This window comes from Lasioglossum baleicum, chromosome 13 (genome assembly GCF_051020765.1).
Source record: "Lasioglossum baleicum chromosome 13, iyLasBale1, whole genome shotgun sequence".
NCBI classification, from domain to species: domain Eukaryota; kingdom Metazoa; phylum Arthropoda; class Insecta; order Hymenoptera; family Halictidae; genus Lasioglossum; species Lasioglossum baleicum.
Window position 1 is genome coordinate 3,202,385 of NC_134941.1, and position 19,929 is coordinate 3,222,313.

Sequence of the window (19,929 nt, forward strand, 5' to 3'; positions counted from 1 at the left end):
TGTTACCATATTAATGTGAGTAAAGTTTACACTGATATGGATATTATGGCACAGTAAAGTGAAAGAATTATTAGTTGAATTAAGAAGAACTGTGCAAACTAAAAATTGTCTGCATTGATTGCAAGAAATAGAAGCCAAGTAGAGTGTTATTTCTCCCCTTGATAATTTGAACAGATGAAAAATAATGTATTGCCACCTTTATATTTTTAAAATTTTCCCACAATTTTAAATTGCATCTATTAAATTTTGCTATAAGTGCACAAAACCCGCAGGCTAATGATAAGAAACACGACTGACGAGTTGACTCGTCATCCCCAGTTAAACGCTTAATTAATCGTTATCAATTCTCAGAAAGCAAAAAATATTGATTCGTCGGTGTGTGAAAACATTACATAGAGTAGAATTTAATAACACTGTTACAGTAGGAATTAAGGCCCGATGGATAATCGAGACCCGAGAGAAATAATTAAAATATGCATTGTATTCCAAAATAAATTGTTTATTTTTGAAAATTTATTTCCCTTCATAATATAATCATAATTAAACGCATATTCGTTTATAATCGGGATCCGGTTAATCGAGGTCCTACCGTACAATTATTTTCGACCAATTAAACACATTAAGAAAGAAAATAAGTTTCTACTTCACTCTAGTTGGTTGCAAATCAGATAGAACATTTTTATCTTGCATAAAAATCCGCTGTCCAGTGATGTCATGGTGTTCCAGGCTGAATATTCTCGTTCCCAGTGGTCACGATGTTCTTCTTATTTCAGGTTGCGACTCCTTCGGCAGCAAAATTCGTCCAGAATCTCCGAATAAATGAGAGTATCCTCGTTGTTGCGTGTACGGGACGGTTCGTGGGAATTCGGACCTGGCCGTTGTCGCACGGCAATTTTAGCCAGCATCGTTTCGCGAAGCATTGCTGGTGACGTACGTTTAATCTTCCTAATTAGCGAGCGTGACGCTGCGATTAATTCGAGCGTGGGAGCTGCCTGATTTTTGTCGTCGGCGCTCGCCGAATCGTAACCGGGAATCAAGTTCTCCGTCTTGCGCGAACGTGAACAATTTTATAGTTATTAACGTTGTGGAACTTACGCTTACACTGTAAAGAGGACGTCGTGTACATAACGCTTGTAAGAAGGGACAGAACCGAACGGAAAGAAAACACCGAGCGAGTAATTTAATTAAGCTAAATAGATTCGAGAGAAGTGTGGTTACTAATCTAGCATTTAGAACCGAGAACCGCTCGGCTTACTCGTTTGTTCTGTGACCGTAAAGGAAACAAAGAGCTTATCGCGACCTGATCAGGGACGTTTTAAACGATTTAACGTTTCAATTACGAGTTCGCCCTTGTGTAACTTCAGTGGGAATATCTTTGGGGATTCGCGGATAGTGACAGATGAGCCCCTGCTCTTTCCGTGAAGCCAACCATAAGAAAAAGGGATACGTCTCTGAAAGTAACTTTATCCACGATGTGAAATTTCGTTTTCCAGAGAATCGACACGTAGATTTAAGGCCGTTAGGTTCCAACGAAACTCGAGATTCCTGGAGAATCGATGCAAATTGTAAAGTACGCATGTCAATAAAGACGCTAAAGCGATACGTGTTTCGAAATTCTTTTTGTCATTCTTACGTCTACGTCAGACCTAGGCTACTTCTTCCCGGCTGCCATTTTGAAGAAACATATAGAATGATGTAGAAATAGTATAGATATCCTCATCATTAACTTACAGTCAGCGGCAATAATAAGTGGACACCCCCTTAAACATCGCATAACGTTTTAGAAATTGGTCCAAAGGACTTGAATTTTTTTAAGATGTTACTCAAAAAGATAGCCCAGGTGTGCTATCTTTAATTTCTCAATGACCCATGTAAATTTTTACGTTTGTAACGTATAATATCAAAAAATTATGAGCTCAGAATATGCGGTTCGTTGAAAATAATTAAAAATATTATAAAGTTTAGAGTCTGTAACAAAAAAAATGGTTTTATTTTAAGAAAGAAATAATGAACATAAATTTTAACTAACAATAATTACTTATCAAACATATAGTTATTTAATAATGGGTGCATCAATCTTGATGTGTGTACAGATGCATTATCTTGTTGAAAGATGTAATCAGGTCCAGAAATGCGTTCTGCATGATTATTTATTTGTTCTTTGATTAAATTTATGTATTGGACACTATTCATTCTCCCATTGATGAACTTGATACTTGTCTTGCTGAAATAACCGATGCCGGCCCAAACCATTACGCTGCTTCCTCCTATTTGTCGTCGAATTGCTGACATTGTCTCTTTTCTTATGTCATGAAAATAACATTGGAACCCATCAGGACCATCCAGGTTAAATTTTTTTTCGTCCGAAAATAGTACCCTTCTCCATTTCTTTTTCCAATGCACTCTTTCTTTCGCAAAGCGTAAACGTTCTGCTTTGTGTTTCGTTGTTAACGGAGGTTTCTTTTTCAATTTTAACCTCTTAATATTTTGTGCAGGATAGTAGAACTCGACGAACACTTGAAACACTGGCACGAACACCAGATTTTTCCATTATTTGCCTCGTTGTTAAGTGCGAGTTGGAAGCTACACGCAAAATTGCTCGCTTATCACGATCGGATAACGATGACGGCCGACCAGTACTTTTCTTTTTGCCATAATCTTCAACATTTTTAAAGAAATTGTGTATTACTTTACGACTTCTTTTTATTACGTTCGATATTTTCGCTACTGACAACTGTTGCTGTTTTAGTTCAAAAATTTGCTTTTTTTCAGACTCGTTTAATTTTTTTCCGCGTCCCATACTTACAAATTTATATAATATTGTACTGTAATCTTTACTCGTTGATAGATCATGAAATACTGAGCAATTTCTAAACATATTAACAGAGTGTGCTATCATTTCGACCTTAGTATGGAACAGTTTTTCTTCATTGTATACAAACTTCTACGACATCGTAACACATTTCCAGTAAGCCGGATATTCTGAGCTCATAATGTTTTGATATTATACGTTACAAACGTAAAAATTTACATGGGTCATTGAGAAATTAAAGATAGCACACCTGGGCTATATCTTTTTGACGAGGAGTGTACACCGGCTAGTTCGCTAGAGAATAAGTAAACAAACATTTATTACGATTGCAATTGGTAGGAATTACACAAAATTTTTAAAAATGATGTTTTATCAACATTTTTATCTGGGCCTGTAACGATAATTTAACAAATGCGTTTTATAGATTTCGGTAACTTATATGCATACTGAAAATTTCATCGAAATCGGTCAACATTGCAATTGTGCTAATATCCTATGTTCAATTTTAATTTAGATGTATAAGTTCACTTCTACATCAAGTTTATTTCAACGTTAACCAACGCGACTGTCGTGTATTCCTTTTATATATCAGGAAAAATAACTTTCAAGTGATTTTTGGTCAAAATGTGGTGTATTAATTAACTTACTAATCATTGATGGTCAAAAAGAACTACAAAATCAGGATAACAATCTTGTAAATGAAATACGTGAATGATCATATCTTATTTTTACCGTAATACAATCAAGAAACTTGAAATTTGTAGATAGAATACGTTGGATACGAAATTGCGTTTGTTTAATGTCATTCCTAAAACTCGGACATTTCGTATGCAACAACCTAATGAATTATTGGCGGATGATCATGAATTCTTGATCTATTTCGAGTTTCTGCCAGGTTTTCGGGGCCGCGACACCTCTGTGCCACATTTTAAAATGGAATGGAATGGAAATCTCTTTTTCTACGTGAAAGATCTTGCCAGGTCGTCGGCTTTTCGCTGTTACAACGTTACAATGTCAGCTGTTGGCGGGGACACATCTTTAATTTCAGAATTTACATATCCGCGGGTCTTCCCGCCAAAGGAGCAACTGGAAGAAAGCATCAGAGGTACGTTTATTGCATATCATAGTTGTACGAGCGAGGTCAGCGAAATGAACTCTTAAGTACGAACGACAGTTCCATTTCACTGCCGTCCAACGAGTAACGTTGTCGTTTTAACATAATATCTTAGGAAGATTTTCTTTTTATCGCCTCCGCGCCATTCACCGTTGTGAACGGGTTTCACCGTTGAATTTGCGAAAAGGAGTCATGTGTTTCTTCGAGACATTCTCCGGGAAGGAAGTAGTAAAGCTCAACGCTCGGCGATTGGCATCGGGAAACGCGGTTTACTGTGCTGCAGACCATTTACTTTTATTTACAACACTTTTCGTAAAATTGTTTTATAATTTACATTTTGTACAAACAATCAATTTATATTTTATTTAGTTTTATGTAAGACATACTCTATTTTGTTACGTCCATAAATATTGAGCAAGCCGGACATTTTTAAGTAAGTATGAATATATTTTTCTGATCTGATTATATTTTGTAATTTCTTGTAAATATTATAAGTATTTTTTAAAACAGTTTATCATATTCATTCACACGAGAGGATCAAACGTACAATAAATAGGATAATGTTATACAAATATTGAAGTATAAATCATTTTTTTATAATTTAGATATACATATACACGTATACATTAAATATGTGTTATAGTAGCGGGAAATCCAAATTTAACTTGTATTTGCTTGTTACACGATTGATTTCGCTTGATTACTTCTCTCATGTTTGAAATTGTAAGAGTCATGTTTGCTAAACATAAACTTAAATGCGTGTTTTCGAGCAAATAGCTATTGATAGGGAGTTATCCCAAGTTTACAGTAAAATTTCATTTTACCCCATGATTCAACAGAATTTGTTACCCCAGGGTAGCTGGAGCCAATATTGTACGTCCATAGGGTGTCCGAAAATTAAAAGGGGAACTTCCGCAGGGGATTCTATTGTTAGAAATTTAGAGGTGACTCTGAATATAAAAATAAATTGTGATTTTACAGTAGAAATGTTTTTCTTGCGTACGTCTCTATTATCTACTGTTTTCACTCGCATCAGACTTTACAGACGTTGACAGTGAAATCAAACCATTAGTTTCTGACTTCTGACAATATCAAATTATAGAAATTGATGGTCTCTCGAGGGCAGAGCTTACTTTGTAAGTCTTTTTTTACTCTGTATTCATTATGAGTAGAAACAATGAGTGATAGACAGTCGCATTAGTCAGCTGTACTGACGATCATGTGAGTCCAACAGGATTTCAGTTACCATATTCGAGACCACTATGTCATCCAATTTAAAGAATAATACTTTTTAATGCAGAATAACACAATAGAAAATAGCACATTCATTCCTCTGCGGATTTCCAAATTGTATTGAATATTCTTGCCATTTTTATAATATAGAATAATATTCTTAAATGCAGAATAACACAATTAAATGCAGAATAACACAATTAAAAATAGCACATTAATTCATCTGCGGATTTCCAAATTGTATTAAATATTTTTGCCATTTTTATAATATAGAATAATATTCTTAAATGCAGAATAACACAATTAAATGCAGAATAACACAATTAAAAATAGCACATTAATTCATCTGCGGATTTCCAAATTGTATTAAATATTTTTGCGATTTTTTATAATATAGAATGAAACTTTTAAATGCAGAATAACACAATTAAAAGTAGCAGGATTTCAGGTAGCGGATTTCCAAATTTCGTTTTATCAAATAGGTCAGTACAAATTAATTTTTCTATGTAACATCGTAACAATATTGTAATCTAATAAGGAATTACCTAAATTTTCTTCCTGCATTTAAGTATTCTTGTGGAAAAGTGTAATTCCCTTTTTTTCTTCATTTGGAACGCCACGCAATTTTTTTCTATCCCATTTGTAATTCTCAGGGGAGTGAAAACATTCCTTGAATATTAATGCACTGTTTTCCTTCCTTCGCATATTTTTGAACAGTGGTCGTTGTAACAGAATTGTTCGTATAAAAATTCAATGGCCTTTTGTGCTGGTTAAACGAGTTTGTTAGAAAGTAATTTAAATAGAAAAGCATCCCTCATCGCCATCATTTCAAGCACATTTTATAAACAGCTTGAAAGCTATTAAATTTTGTATTCACATAATCTTTTCTATCCATTATACATAGTTCTTAGATTGACACAAAGATATATAAACGTATATCAATGTTTAAGGCACGTTTTCATCTTGGAGAGTTAAAAAGTAGCAGATAAAAATACCGAGTAGATTTCATTAATTTAAACTTATCATTGCAGACACAATTTTCTGGTTACCTAAATCCTTTGTCAGTTTTCATACTTTGCTTACTGACAAATCAAAGATGAACAATTAAAGGTCATTCAACGAACTGTTCAATGGTCGTAGCAATTTCATTTTTTGGAACAACAAATTGTCTGGAGTAATACAACCTACTAACTAGACTGCGGATGTTTATGCAATTTTTCATTATGTAGGAAAATTTGAAGAAAGTGGGAACAAATCAAATCTTTTTCTCATCTTTTCTCAAAAGCAATGAATGCATAAAGATCCGCAGTCAACTTACTTCTTTCGAGAGATTACCATTTAAAAGGAAATTGCTAACCTTCTTTCAGATTTCAGATCTACAGTCATTGAAGAATTAATTATTAATAGTTTTTCAGTAGCTAAAGTGTTAAATTAAATCATTTTCTTACTCGAATATGTTATCAAAAAATAGAATTTGTTAGTTCGATTGGCAAAGAATTTCTTGAATAAATGACAAACTTAAAGCATTATAACATAATTTTTACTTATACTTCTCGTTGAAATTACGTCAACAAAATTAGAAATGTCAACTTGAGGTGCATTTGCTATGTTACTCGAAGCAGTTACCAAAAAATAGAATTTGTTAGTTAGAATTGCTGCAGGATTTCTTGAATAAATGACAAACTTAAATCATTCTTTTTGGAATTACGTCAATAAAATTACAAATGTTTACCGAAGGTTCATTAGCTATGTGACTCAAAGGTGTTATCAAAAAATAGCATTTGTTAGTTCGAATGGCAAAGAATTTCCTGAATAATTAACAAACTCAAAGCATTCTAACATAATGTATTGACAATTCCGGTTGGAATTACGTGAACAAAATTACAAATGTACGTAAGATCCATTTGCTATGTTACTCGAAGCAGTTATACAAAAATATAGTATGTCAATTACGAAGCTTTCTTGAATAAATGACAAACTTAAAGCTTCCTAACATAATTTTTATGCTCTCTAACGATCGCTACACACCAGCAAAATGACAAACAAATTTTTCTCTTCTGCAAATCGTGAAAATCCGAGTGAACAGACATGTTAGAGCACGTATTTACAGCACAGAAAAATGTCTATGGTACTTGTTGCACACTCTCGGACTCAGTATACCGTATAAACTTGGAGGGCTCTAGAAAATCTCTGGGGACACCCAGTGTGTGACGCAGAGACTTCGTCCGTCCCCAAGCAGCGGATCGTATCAGGCGAAAACGATAGTCGGTTGAACACGGATAACAGTGCCATTTCTCAGTGTCTCGATCCCGCATCGTTAGTCGAAAGTAATATCCATACGGGAACCCTATGGGCAAGTAGCCTAACGATAAGATGACGCTGCCACAGTTCCGGTAGGAGACTAATGGCTCTTCGATCCTAATGGAATCAAATCATTCCTCAGCGAAGCTAATGTGGCGGAAACAAGAGAGAACCACACGTGTTTCACACAGCACATACCGTCACAATGATGGTATTAACTAGGGTTTGAAATAAAGTTACCTTCAGGTATTTAAAAAATTCTGTTTCTGAAAAGAATTGTTAATCCTATTCGCCAGGGATTTCTTTGAAAGTGCTCTCATTGAAAAGACATTTTACGATCTGTACAATGAAAACTCAAAGTCCTTTTGGAACGTTTATTGAAAACATTTCCATAAAGTATAAAGTAAACGACAAAGTCAAATTGTGTGCTGGTTTTATTCAACAATACAATACCATTGAATCCATAAAGTTGTTGAATAAATTGTATGAATGAAAGTCTGGAACAGGCATGCCAAACACGCGGCCCGTCGACAAGTAGTTTGCGGCCCGACCAAAAACTTTGAAACTGTTGATGACAATTTATAGGTTTTACACTCCAAATTCACCCTTTTGCAAGTCAATTTCACCTTTCTGTAGACCAATTTCACCCTTTTGCAAATCAAATTGAACCTCTTGCAAATCAATTTCATCCATTAAGAATATCTAAAATTAATTATTTATCTGTTTCGATTAAATTATATATTAATTATATATATAATATATATTTATATTAGGTTGGGGAAAAATAAATCCATTATATTTACGTTATCTCAAGCGGAGAAATGATGGATTTCTTTTTCCCCAACCTAATATTATTTTTTATTAACTATATATTACTCAATACGCTCCAATAAATATGTACTTTAATTTCTAAAATTTATTAATCAGAAAGTGGCTACAATGAATATGCACATCTACACACAGATTTCGCACATTACAAAGTTAATGAATTGGTAATTACTAGACTGCGTATCTTTATGCAAAATATAAAATGTTTGCAAAATACAGAAGCTAAGTAAAAATGTCGTTCTTCTTTTAATTATCTTATTAAGGTGAAACTAATACACTGGTGGCCTTAAATCTTTTTACTCTGTCCACTGTTTTAAATTGTACGTACCCTTTTTTGTCATAAATGCATAAAATCCGCAGACTCTACTAATTACTTTTAAATATGTATTTGATGTAAATCTTTGCAATTTCTTTACAATTAATCTGATTTTATTTACAAAAACTTACATAAAAATATTTTATTTGTAAAAGGTTGAATTTGATTTGCAAAAGTGTAAAATTAATTTGCAGAAGGGTGAAACTGATTTGTAAAAGGGTGAAATTGATTTACACAAAGGTAAAAATTGACTTGCAGAAGGGTGAATTTGGAGGCAAAACCTGCAAAACTGGAATTAATCGAAATGCAGTATGATTCCGTATTGAAACAAAAATATATATGGATGTTGTGATTGCACATTTCTACAATTATTTATCTGTCGACCGATTTCCCGATATGGTATTTGGAATTAGGCGTATTTCAGCTGTGTTCGGTATCAGTGGTACCACATATTTATATGTTGCGAACCACTATTTGCAACGTTAAAAAATAATAAAACTGCGGAAAGGTCAGGATGAACAGACCAGCGCGTGTACAATCGATTTCAAAAATAATTACAGTTCAATAAATTCAACTTAATTTATATAAGGTTCACCCCACTGCACGCATACAGATTCTACCTCTAAAGTTTCAGCCTTCAGGCAGAAATTCGAAGTAGTTATGTAGATCGTCAATATTTGAACACTGTTTACACAATTACACAATCTCTTACAGAATATACACTACCGGCCAAAAGTTTGGAATCACTGTGTAAATTCAGAGAAACAGAAGGTTTACAAGAAGAACTGAATGCCTTTAGAACAACCAAGGAAGATTGTTAAAAAACATACGATCAGTATGTTTTACATTTTGTATTATTTATTTTTTATCAAGGAATGCGTATTTTTCTTCAAATTGCTCTACACTTACAAAAATGTAATTTTTCTATCAAAAAATTTTCGATTTTTTTCAAAATATTACTGTGTCCTAACCCCTTAGAAGTTTCAGAAGAAACAACTTCACCGTTTCTTAGAAAGAAGATCACAAAAGTCGTCAGATTTTCAGCATTTTAAACCGAGCTGTACCCTTACGATGTTCCAGGGCCCGGTGATCACCTTGATAAAGCAAACAGGCGTGCAAAAAAACGTCATTAGCCAGTTAATCCTTGGCTTCCCGAGCTTTCGTCTATTGTTCGCGACATGAAGGGGTCGATTCGATCGGTTGCCCAGACAGTTAAGCCGAGCTATTACTGTTGTTCAGATTAGCCTTATGCAGTCGCACTAGGAAAATATAATGTACGATTGAATATGCATCGCGGCCACTGAATATTAATGCGGCCGCGATAGCACAACAGATTTTCCGAGCTCGTTACAAACAATAATGTTTGCTATGCATGAGATGTTGCCGTTCCTTCTCCGGCTCTCCTTTGCACCTTTTTTCTTCTCGTCGTTTGTACACCGCCCGGCAATTTTCATTACGAAAAGTCTCCGAGGAGAACTTGCCAAGCCCACTAGATGGAAGATGCACAATTTAGAGGAACTTTGAGAAATTCACCAGAGGAACACAAAAGTGGTTGGGTAACCGTACCGGGTACAAAATGTATCGTTTATACAGGGCGAGTCTCGTAACGTGACCATCTCAAATAACTCGTAAGTCATTTATTTTACAACAAAAATGTTCAAAGAAATGAAGGATTTTAGTAATTTATTACGTCAATTCTCGTTAACGTACAGAAGACAACTGACAGATTTAAAACAACAAACGAAAGACAGCAGACATTCAACTCTCACGAACATTCACACGCATTCACACATCTTCACACACACTCACACTCAGAGATGCCGCTGTTTCGATCCTCGATTTCTCGATTTCTCGATATTCCTACAGAAATGTTGCATGGTTCCTAGGGGGACATACAGTGCTGTACTATCTGATTTTTGTTACTTCGATTTTTTATCAAGATATGAAGATCAGTTTCAGTTTTTTAACACATTACCGACCGGTGATTATTGCATAATTTTGAAAAATCTATGGTATAATCACCGTCGTTCATTTTTATTATTGAATCTCGTAAATTCTGTTGCAAAATATTTACATACCCTGCTACTGTTAATATCCCGTCTATAAAATGTAAATTGCCAACACCATTTGCAGAAAAACAACCCCAAACGCATACTGACCCTCCACGATGCTTTCTCCATACACATTTTCTTCTATTGCAACATCGAAGTTAAAATTTTGACTCGCGTCGCTAAATATATCCTTCTTCCAGAAATCTGGTGATATGTTTTTAAACAAAATATGTACCAAACTTCATATTAATTATGTCGTTTTATTGTTAATAATACACTCAATTACGAATTTTCAATGCTGTCAACATACTTTCCGCAATCGATAAAAAAGTTATTTCAATTTTTCTGTCTTTATTATAAACTTTGTGTCATCTTTGGTGCTACACATATTAGTTTGTACTATATTGAATAACATACATAATATATATTTTCGATTAATTCCTAAATTATTGATTTAAAATAGAAAATATGCATTTTTGAGACATGTCAACATACTTTCCGCAGCGACTGTACATTAAAATACAATTTTCAGATATTTAACGCATTCGATATCTAGTGTTATACAGAGTTTTCACTATTCCTGCTTTATCGAGTGGACTTTTCTCTCTGATAATCCTCTGATATTTTAGCTTTTGCTAATCGGAGTGTGGAATAATACAATCATGCTCTACTGTACCGCGCAATGATCCATTTTTAAGCGCACTCTGTTCATGTTCCGGATCAATGGCTGCTGTTAGAACCAATAAGCCAGCTACTCTACATAACGTATAAACTCTGTGAATTTTTTAACGACCATAATGCAGACAAAGCATGAGGCCATAAGTTCGAAAGCGTTGGTGTTAAGCTCTTTTTACCTATTTTTCAGAAAATTTTCGACCATTTACTTGAATCTTTTCACAGATCTTTCATAAATCAAGTTTTATTTAATCTGTCCACTTATATACTTTTCTAACTAATATAAAAATTGTTCAAATTTCTTACTCATGCAATGACATTTGTTAATAAATGCATTACGTGATAAAAATTTTGTCACTAATATGACACACTAAAGTGGAAGAAATATTTATTGAAAAAGATTGACGAAAAAGTGAACAATTTAAATTTAAAATTAAAAGCAAAATAAAAATTGGAAGCATCAATTACAGACTATACGAGTTACGTACAGATTCATTTTCTTCAGTAATAATTATAACAAATATGTTTCTTCTATCGATCGTATTTGCTGTTAATAAATGTTAAATGCTTTCGGCGCAACACGATTCGATCGTTTACTACTAATTATGAAGCAATTTTGCTAATCGTCAAACAAATCAAACAAAATAATTATAGCATAATGAAAATAGTATATCGACATTCTTCATTTAAAATATTTTTACTGTGTTAAATTACACCGACACATTTTTGTCATAAATGCATAAAATCCGCAGTCTAGTTGTCACTAATATAACAGTAATATATTCAATAATTAATATTATAAAATAAAAATTGTCTGCGTAGATTGCAAGAAATGGAAATTAAATTAAATGTTATTTCTTTCTTTTTTAATTATTTCCTTAATGATGTTAAAAGAGGAGAAATCGTATATAACATCTTCAATTTATTTAATTTCTTAACAGTTTCGAATTTCATCTACTCAATTTTGCTATAAATGCATAAAGATCCGCAGTCTAGTGATAACGAACTCGAACTCGTCGTTAACTCGTCATCCACAGTTAGCAGATTAAAATATAAAATTGTTTCATGCCAAGATAAAATATTCTTTCGGTGTACGTTTTAAAAGAGCTTCCACGAGCGAATAACGTTCGGAATGAATTTTGTTGCAGCAATGAAATGTTATTTCGATGAACGTCTGATTAATGAATTTCTTTTTACGGACTTTCTATTTATAACCCACCGAGCCGCGTTATTTTCAATAGAACGAGGAAACCGTAGAATTCCGGCGATTCGTCCGACATCTGTCAATTAATGGCGGCCATTCGAATCGTGAGGAGATTAAAAAGAAGGTTTACGAGCGGTATAAAATTAAAAGGACTTTACGGTTTATGACCACACCACTGAGCTCATAAATATTAATGCTTTTATGGTCGCGCGTACACCAAGCACACAAATCACACAAAGCAGTGGCCGCGATAATTTGAATGATACATGCCCCTGTGTGCGCGTGTCAGAGAATTTCACGTGGTTGGCATAAGATAGACATTATTTCACCCAGAATATAAGCGAGCAGTCCAAATATCCGATACACAACTCGTACATACTGAAAACAGTTCACGTGTGCTCCATCGAATGACAGAAGGTCGACCGAAACGTCGCGACATCCTGGGAAACAATAGACCTCGATCATTCGTTAAGCATTCAATTTTTGCGTATAGTGTAACAAATAAAGTCTAAATAAAGCGATGTTACCACAAAACGTACTATGACAGTAACAGGTACATGTTGCCTTTACAAATGACAAGATTTAATTGATTTAGGCTGCGCGGTTCTTATTGTAATGTGTACTCTACTAAAGATATTTATTAAATCATTTCTCATGTAAGCATATTTATAAGACAACGACCTACTAAATATTAGGTTGACAAACTAAGTTCCCGACCTCCACATTTTCTCAAACAAAGTCATTTACAGTAAAGTCGCGATTCTTGTTAACCAGTCTGTGTTCTGCACGGACAACTATCGCATACCGACATTATTTCTTTATGACTGCGTCTACCGCGCCGACCGGCTCAGAGTTCAATCGAAAGCCGAACGTAGAGAAGGACAACATGTAAGTACGGATCAAAGAGAACACGCGGGCTTTTGAACTGTGCGACGGCGACTGTTCGCGTCTCTTTCTTTTCAATACGCTGTTCTTCCTGGGTGGCAATGGAGTGGGTAGCCACCTGACAACTATCGCATAGCTGGTCTTTGACAACTATCGCGACTTTACTGTATACAGGGTGTCCCAAAATTCGTGAAAATCCCGGAAGGGTGTGGTTCCTGAGACCATTCTAAGAGACATTTTCCTTTGCACCAATGTCAACTGCGGCTTTGTTTAGGAGTTATTAACGAAAAACACGGACCAATCAGAGCGCTCCCTGGTCCGGCGCGCCAAGCCGCGCCGGCAAGCGAGTGTCGCGGTACGCCGTGACATCGCATCGTGACGGCGCGGCGGCCCAGGGCGCGCTCTGATTGGTCCGAGTTTTTCGTTAATAACTCCTAAACAAAGCCGCAGTTGACTTTGGTGCAAAGGAAAATGTCTCTTAGAATGGTCTCAGGAACCACCCTCTTTCGGGATTTTCACGAATTTTGGGACACCCTGTATATATATATTTTTTAAGCACGAGTATTTTATATCAAATTAATCGCAAACAGGTAAGAACAAAATTCAGAACTCTCCAATGATATACAGTTCAAAAGGAATGGTCACTGAATTAGGTTATAATGACACTTAATTGCCAACCTAATACATATTGTGATCTTGAGCCTGACTGTGCGGCGGTGCTTTAGTGTTGAAGTATAAATAAGAAAAAGAACATTTCAGTAGAACTTTAGAAATTAAATTTCCTTTTCAAGAATCGATCGCGCGGTATGCTATTTACAGGCGTTAATGGTTATTTCGTGGAGAAGCGTACTTTACTGTTCGGATGATCTTGCAGCGTTTATCGAATAGCGGCGAGAGTGCTGATCACCGAATATCTTGAACCGATGGACCGATTGCTAGGAGAGTGCAGATATCTTTGATCCTGTCGATATTCAGCTGAAGCCTGAGTGTTCCAAAGCCACAAGCCTGAGTGGGGGACGTCGCCTCATCCATTATAAGGTTACCGCTGTGAGAATTTTCAAGCACTGCGGTAAACCGTATGAGTTGATCTGAAACGTACGATCAACAATATACTGCTAGCTGAATACTAATGCGGATTTGTATCCTGGAAACTCGATCTTATCGATAAGCATGGGTCGCTTCTTTCGAATAACATCTCTGTCGCAACGTATTATTACAATACTACCCTGTAAAAATAAAATGCATGTAACAACAATGCCACTGATAATAACGATATTTGAAATATGTATGTAGCGACTCTTATTTAACATCCGGATATTTTCGTATGATCTACGTACTTTTCTTTTAAAGTGTAAAAATAATAATCTTTATTATTTAAAAGAAAATTGCTAAGCTTTTTCTCTGGATATACGCCCAGTCTTAAAATCGTACAATTTAACACTAAACCTACCACGAGGGGTCAAATAACCCATTTTAGATATTTTATTCGACAATTATTGATATTGTAGGAAATTGTAAATCCTCTATAAACGCAAAAGCCTCGGGGAGATTCGTTTGAGTTTATCGTAGACGGGACACTATTTTTTGTTAACACTTTTGAGCTTTAAAGGCCGAGCCGAACGTAGAGAAGGACAGCGCGTGTAAAGAGAGACCGCGCGCGGCCGACTCTCCGCGTCTCTTTTTTTCCCATACGCTGTCCTTCCTTGCGCCCGAAACGTTTATCGTCAATTAAACCACTCAATATAGTTGAAATTATATCGTGTTTGGTCTTATTTGAATCAGAAAAATGCCACAAATATATTGGTGAAAGTTTCATAAAAAAGTAAGTAATAATAAAAAAGATTTAATATTGGTATTACACTGTGAGGACGCGCGGGCCTTTGAACTGTGCCGACGACTGCGACTCTCCGTGTCGCATTAGTAGTGGTTCACACCGATATACCCGAGTCAAGATCAGATTACTACAGTGGAGGGGATATTTTTTTTGCGTTTATAGGAGATTTACTATATATTTTTTTACTTCAGTTTCTAATATAGTAAAAATCGCAGAAAATATAAATCAATTTAATCTTGTTATTTTTATAATACTATACACATCAGAGTCACTTTTGATCGTCGGTAGGTTTAGTGTTAATACGCTACCAGTACCGAGAATATTAAAAATTTAGTATTCATTAACTAGAGTAGTTTTTACCATAAAAGTAACGCTATCTTTAGCTACAATGGCCAATAGGGATATGGCCAAGTACACGCATGACAGTATTGGGCAAAAAGTAATTTCATTAATGATTAACGATTATAACTCAATTGAAAACATGTACGTGATTAATGATTATACTGAGTAATCCAGAAATCTTGATTAATGAATAATAACTTAAATAATGAAAGGAGATGTAATCTTCGGTCATGATTAAATCAGTAATCATTGATCACCAAATGATTTAGTTTTTTTTAATCATAATTGACTCATAAATTTTGTATTATTGCAGTTATAATAATTGAGCAGTTTACACAAAAAAGACTAGACTGCGGATTTATATGTAAAATAAAAATTGTAGTAATTGCATGATACAATGGTGTTTTAAAATTCTTGCTTTTACTGTTTTGCATTGGATCAACTCATTGTTGTTATATACGTACATAAAATCTTCAGTTTATTCATAACTCGACGAAAAACACATTATTTACATAGCAATCTTAAATGAAACTATTAGATGACGTTATTGAGGATGACTTGTGTTAGTTCACAATGAAAACTGCTGTTGTTATTGAAGGTTCTATTAAAAAGTGTTTAGCCATGTACCATAGATTTTTCAAAATCATCATTCAATAAAAAGATTAACGTTAATCTATAAGTAGATAGAAAATCTTTACCTTCGTTAAAGCGGATATGAAACCATATTATTTTGGTTCAGCAGAAGAAATAAATGCTATTCTTAGTTGTGAGCCTAATAAGACAATAGTTACTTCTGTGGGAAGATTAAATTCTGCAGAGGGTACAATGACGCATAGTAAAGTTTGGAAAATCTATAAATAAACACAGGTTAAATACAAGTAAAAAAATTGATGTGTTTGAATAGATTTAGACTGTTATGAAATCATCAAAAGCATCCGCCCTGCGGGGGTTAATTAAAGCTCGTTCGAGAATAGTGCGTTCCACGTGGACGAGGTTGCGTTCTTTCGCGTTCCGGCGTCGAAGAAGAATTTCGACGGGGGAATTGAAAAAATAACACGATACACGGTCGGCAAACCGATAGTGAATCAATTGGAGCAGGATTCAGCAGACGTAATGCCTTTATCCTCACATTTTACGGGGCAGTTGTTCGCATCGAGGCAACGCGGCACATTGGAGATCGAGGCGGTGATAAAACAGTTTCGATTCTATTGACATTCTCAGGGAACAATCATCTGCGAATCTCCAGGATGTCGGTCACATGGAGCCGCGCAGAGGTGCATGTAAGTGCAGATATTTCTGCGATCAGATCATGTTCGAGGGGATTCTTTATGTCGCGCATCTCGATACCAATCTACATTTTTGACAAGGAACGCGACACGAGTAGACTATGAATGCTCGAGCGAACGATCGTGCTGCAGAACGTTCTACAGAAATAGATGTCGCGTTTTATTCCTTTTCTTATGGCTCATATCGCCATCAAAGTAACCTGAGATTTTATTAACGCTGAACCGGTGCCCTCTGCGAAACTGTTTTATTTGCAAGGTTTGTAGTAATTTGAGCAGGTATTTATGTATTCTGATCGATCACTTTTCTTTCATTGCACGATCTTCAGAAACATGTTTGCAAAAAGGAAAGATTCAACTCTAAGGCAAATACATATACAGTAAGGAGCATAACTGTTTCCACACACTTTAAATCAGAATAACTTCTTTATGAATGGACCAAACGACTTCAGTCTCTCTGTCAGAGTTGGCCATTAATTATTATACGTTCTGAAAATTACATTGAAATTGATTATTTAGTTTACGAATTATAAACGACCAAAATTGGTCGGAAATCATGAAAAATTGCAATTCGTCCAACTTCTTAAAAAATCCAGGTCGTATGGGTCCACTATTAAAAAGGTTATCGATATTTTAACTGACAATAAATAAATAAATACGATTCACTTAACAATTTTTATATCGAATAGTTTCGATACCGTGTGAACTGACGCCTGCACGATATAAAATATAAATGCATAAAATTCGCACACCAATCGTTACCTTCATATTTGTTTAGCATACGCCAGAACTACTGCACAGATTAAATCAATGAAAAAAATTAACTTTCGCATCGAAATTGAAATTTATAATTTACGATGGTAACGATTATTATTCCAAATGGATGTTGATCGCAATAAAATTACAGATACCATCTAAATTTATAGATGCTATCTCTCCTTTTATCTGTAGCAATATTGTCTGATTTTATAGTAATTTAATAGGCTATTTAATATTATGTTACATCGTTGAACGCGTTGCATGCAACTTTAAAAATTGCTTTGGTTCAAGGTGACTGCTTAGAACTGAAAAGAGATGCTGTCGAGGTTGTTAGCGTGATACGTTCAGTCTCGGATGAAATGCTGTAATTACGAGTGCAGCAATTTGAAGAAAAAAAAGTTCTACTTAAGTGGCTATTCTTGGTGCTATCAACCGAAGAAGTTCGAGGACAGGGAATTGCAACAGCTGTCGCAGTAAAATCAAACGGGACGATGAAAGGAGGTTGTAGGGACAATGCGTAGCGATCCGTGAATAAAATTTGATCCATGCAGAAAGAAGGGATCCGTAAATAAAATTTAAATTTCGCGTTCTGTGCCATTCCCCTTAATTACCTTCCATGTTTTTACTCCCAGCCGTAATGATCCGACATAGAGAAATATAAAATTTTACGGAAGTTATAGGATTTATGGGGATCATATTTTTTTTATACGCATGGTACTTATTTATGGAATGTAATAACACCGACTATCGGTGTTCAAGTTTTATTTCAGATCGGAATCGAGAGAGACAACAACGTTAACAAACTGATAAAGAAACTCATAATTTTTAATATTTAAAAAAAATTTTTAACGATTGGCTTTTATTATAATGTGCACAGAGAAACGAATTTTATTAAACCACATACCACAAAAGCATTTTTAGAAGTACATAAAATTGATACAGATAACTCACTGTCGCCTAATTTCAGCGGGACCTACAGTTTATAAAGGTGAGTTCCAAACCATCTAAATAATAATTCCACATAATTTATGTGTTAATCCAGTAGATTTATACCCGTCGCGGATGCAGATCGAAGATTCGAATCTCTAGGATCAATAATTGAGGAGCCAAGGTCGCTTAAAGTTGAGAATATTTCCAGTTTCTTGACAGGCAAGGGTGCCGCCATATTGTGTTGCTCACCTGTCAAAAATGCTCAACTTTAAGCGACCACAGCTCCTCAACTATAGATCCTAGAGGATCGAAACTTCGATCTGCATCCACGCCGGGTAAAAATCTTCTGGATTGCATACCAAATACATCGTAATTCGTAGGAGAAAGGTATTAGTTTTGAGCAATACCGTAACGAGGGTATGAAGCGCCTTGTGGCAAGTGTCTAACTTGCGCCTCCCCGTTACCCAATAATGACAAAATACAAAAAATTTCAACGTAACAAGTTAAATTTTACTAAATGCAATATATTAAATACTATTAACCTCATCAAAATGAGTTGCCTGTATAATACAATAATGTATTTGTCAATGTATTTGTCTGAATAAATAATCTATAACCTAAATAACAACAAATTTTTATTCATATTCAATGACGACAAAATAAAAGAAATACAAAACACAGGTATATGTTAATATAATAATAAAAACATAAAACAGTTCAGCATATTTTATAAAGTAATGTTTCTCGTTTATTTCATTTGCAGATACATCTATTATATCGCAGAGTTGGGCAAAATATGTAATTAGTTACAAATTTCGGATCACGAATAAAAGATACAAAATTTTAATTAATTAATTTTAAGGTTCGGATCCAAAAGGAACTTGATCCGAAATTTAATTAGTTATTTTTGTATCCGAAGCAGAAGGATCCGAAGCTACGGATCCATTTGTAACTAGTTAATGTAACTAATTCAAAGTTCCTTTCGGATCCTTTAAGTTCCTTTTGACCAGCTCGAGGCTTGAATGAACACGTTCCGAGGCCCGAGGGTCGGGCCCCGAGACCTGAGCCCAGAACACAATAGCAGTTCAATAAACACGGCCGGGGAATCACCCGGCCGTGTTTATAGCACCACTCGGCCTATGCCGCCGAGGCACCGATGATGGGCAGAAAAATTGAATTAGTTACTTTCTCCAAGATATCTTTTCAACTAAAAGCAGCAAGCAGTGAACGAATTCTATCGAATTTAGACTTTTCTTAATCGGCAGAACGCCACGAATCGGCTCGTGTGACTTTCGTGAGGGCAGCACGGAAAATAAATAAGTTCAGGTTTCACGTGTCAGGGGTTTCATGCCGAGCTACCTG

General features: G+C 35.1%; 1 protein-coding gene across 2 annotated transcripts in view; it reads left to right on the forward strand.

Annotated features, from left to right (window-relative positions):
- Positions 1–18,744, forward strand: part of Asta-r1 (allatostatin A receptor 1) — a 119,724-nt gene extending 100,980 nt beyond the window's left edge. The window contains exon 6 of one of the 2 annotated variants that reach the window (XM_076437006.1): positions 17,929–18,744. The gene's annotated coding sequence lies outside the window, so the exon portion shown is untranslated. Of the gene's footprint in view, positions 1–773; positions 1,615–17,928 lie in introns of those variants that run through there. The other variant, XM_076437005.1, reaches the window with a different exon arrangement.
- Positions 18,745–19,929: the final 1,185 nt, after the last annotated feature.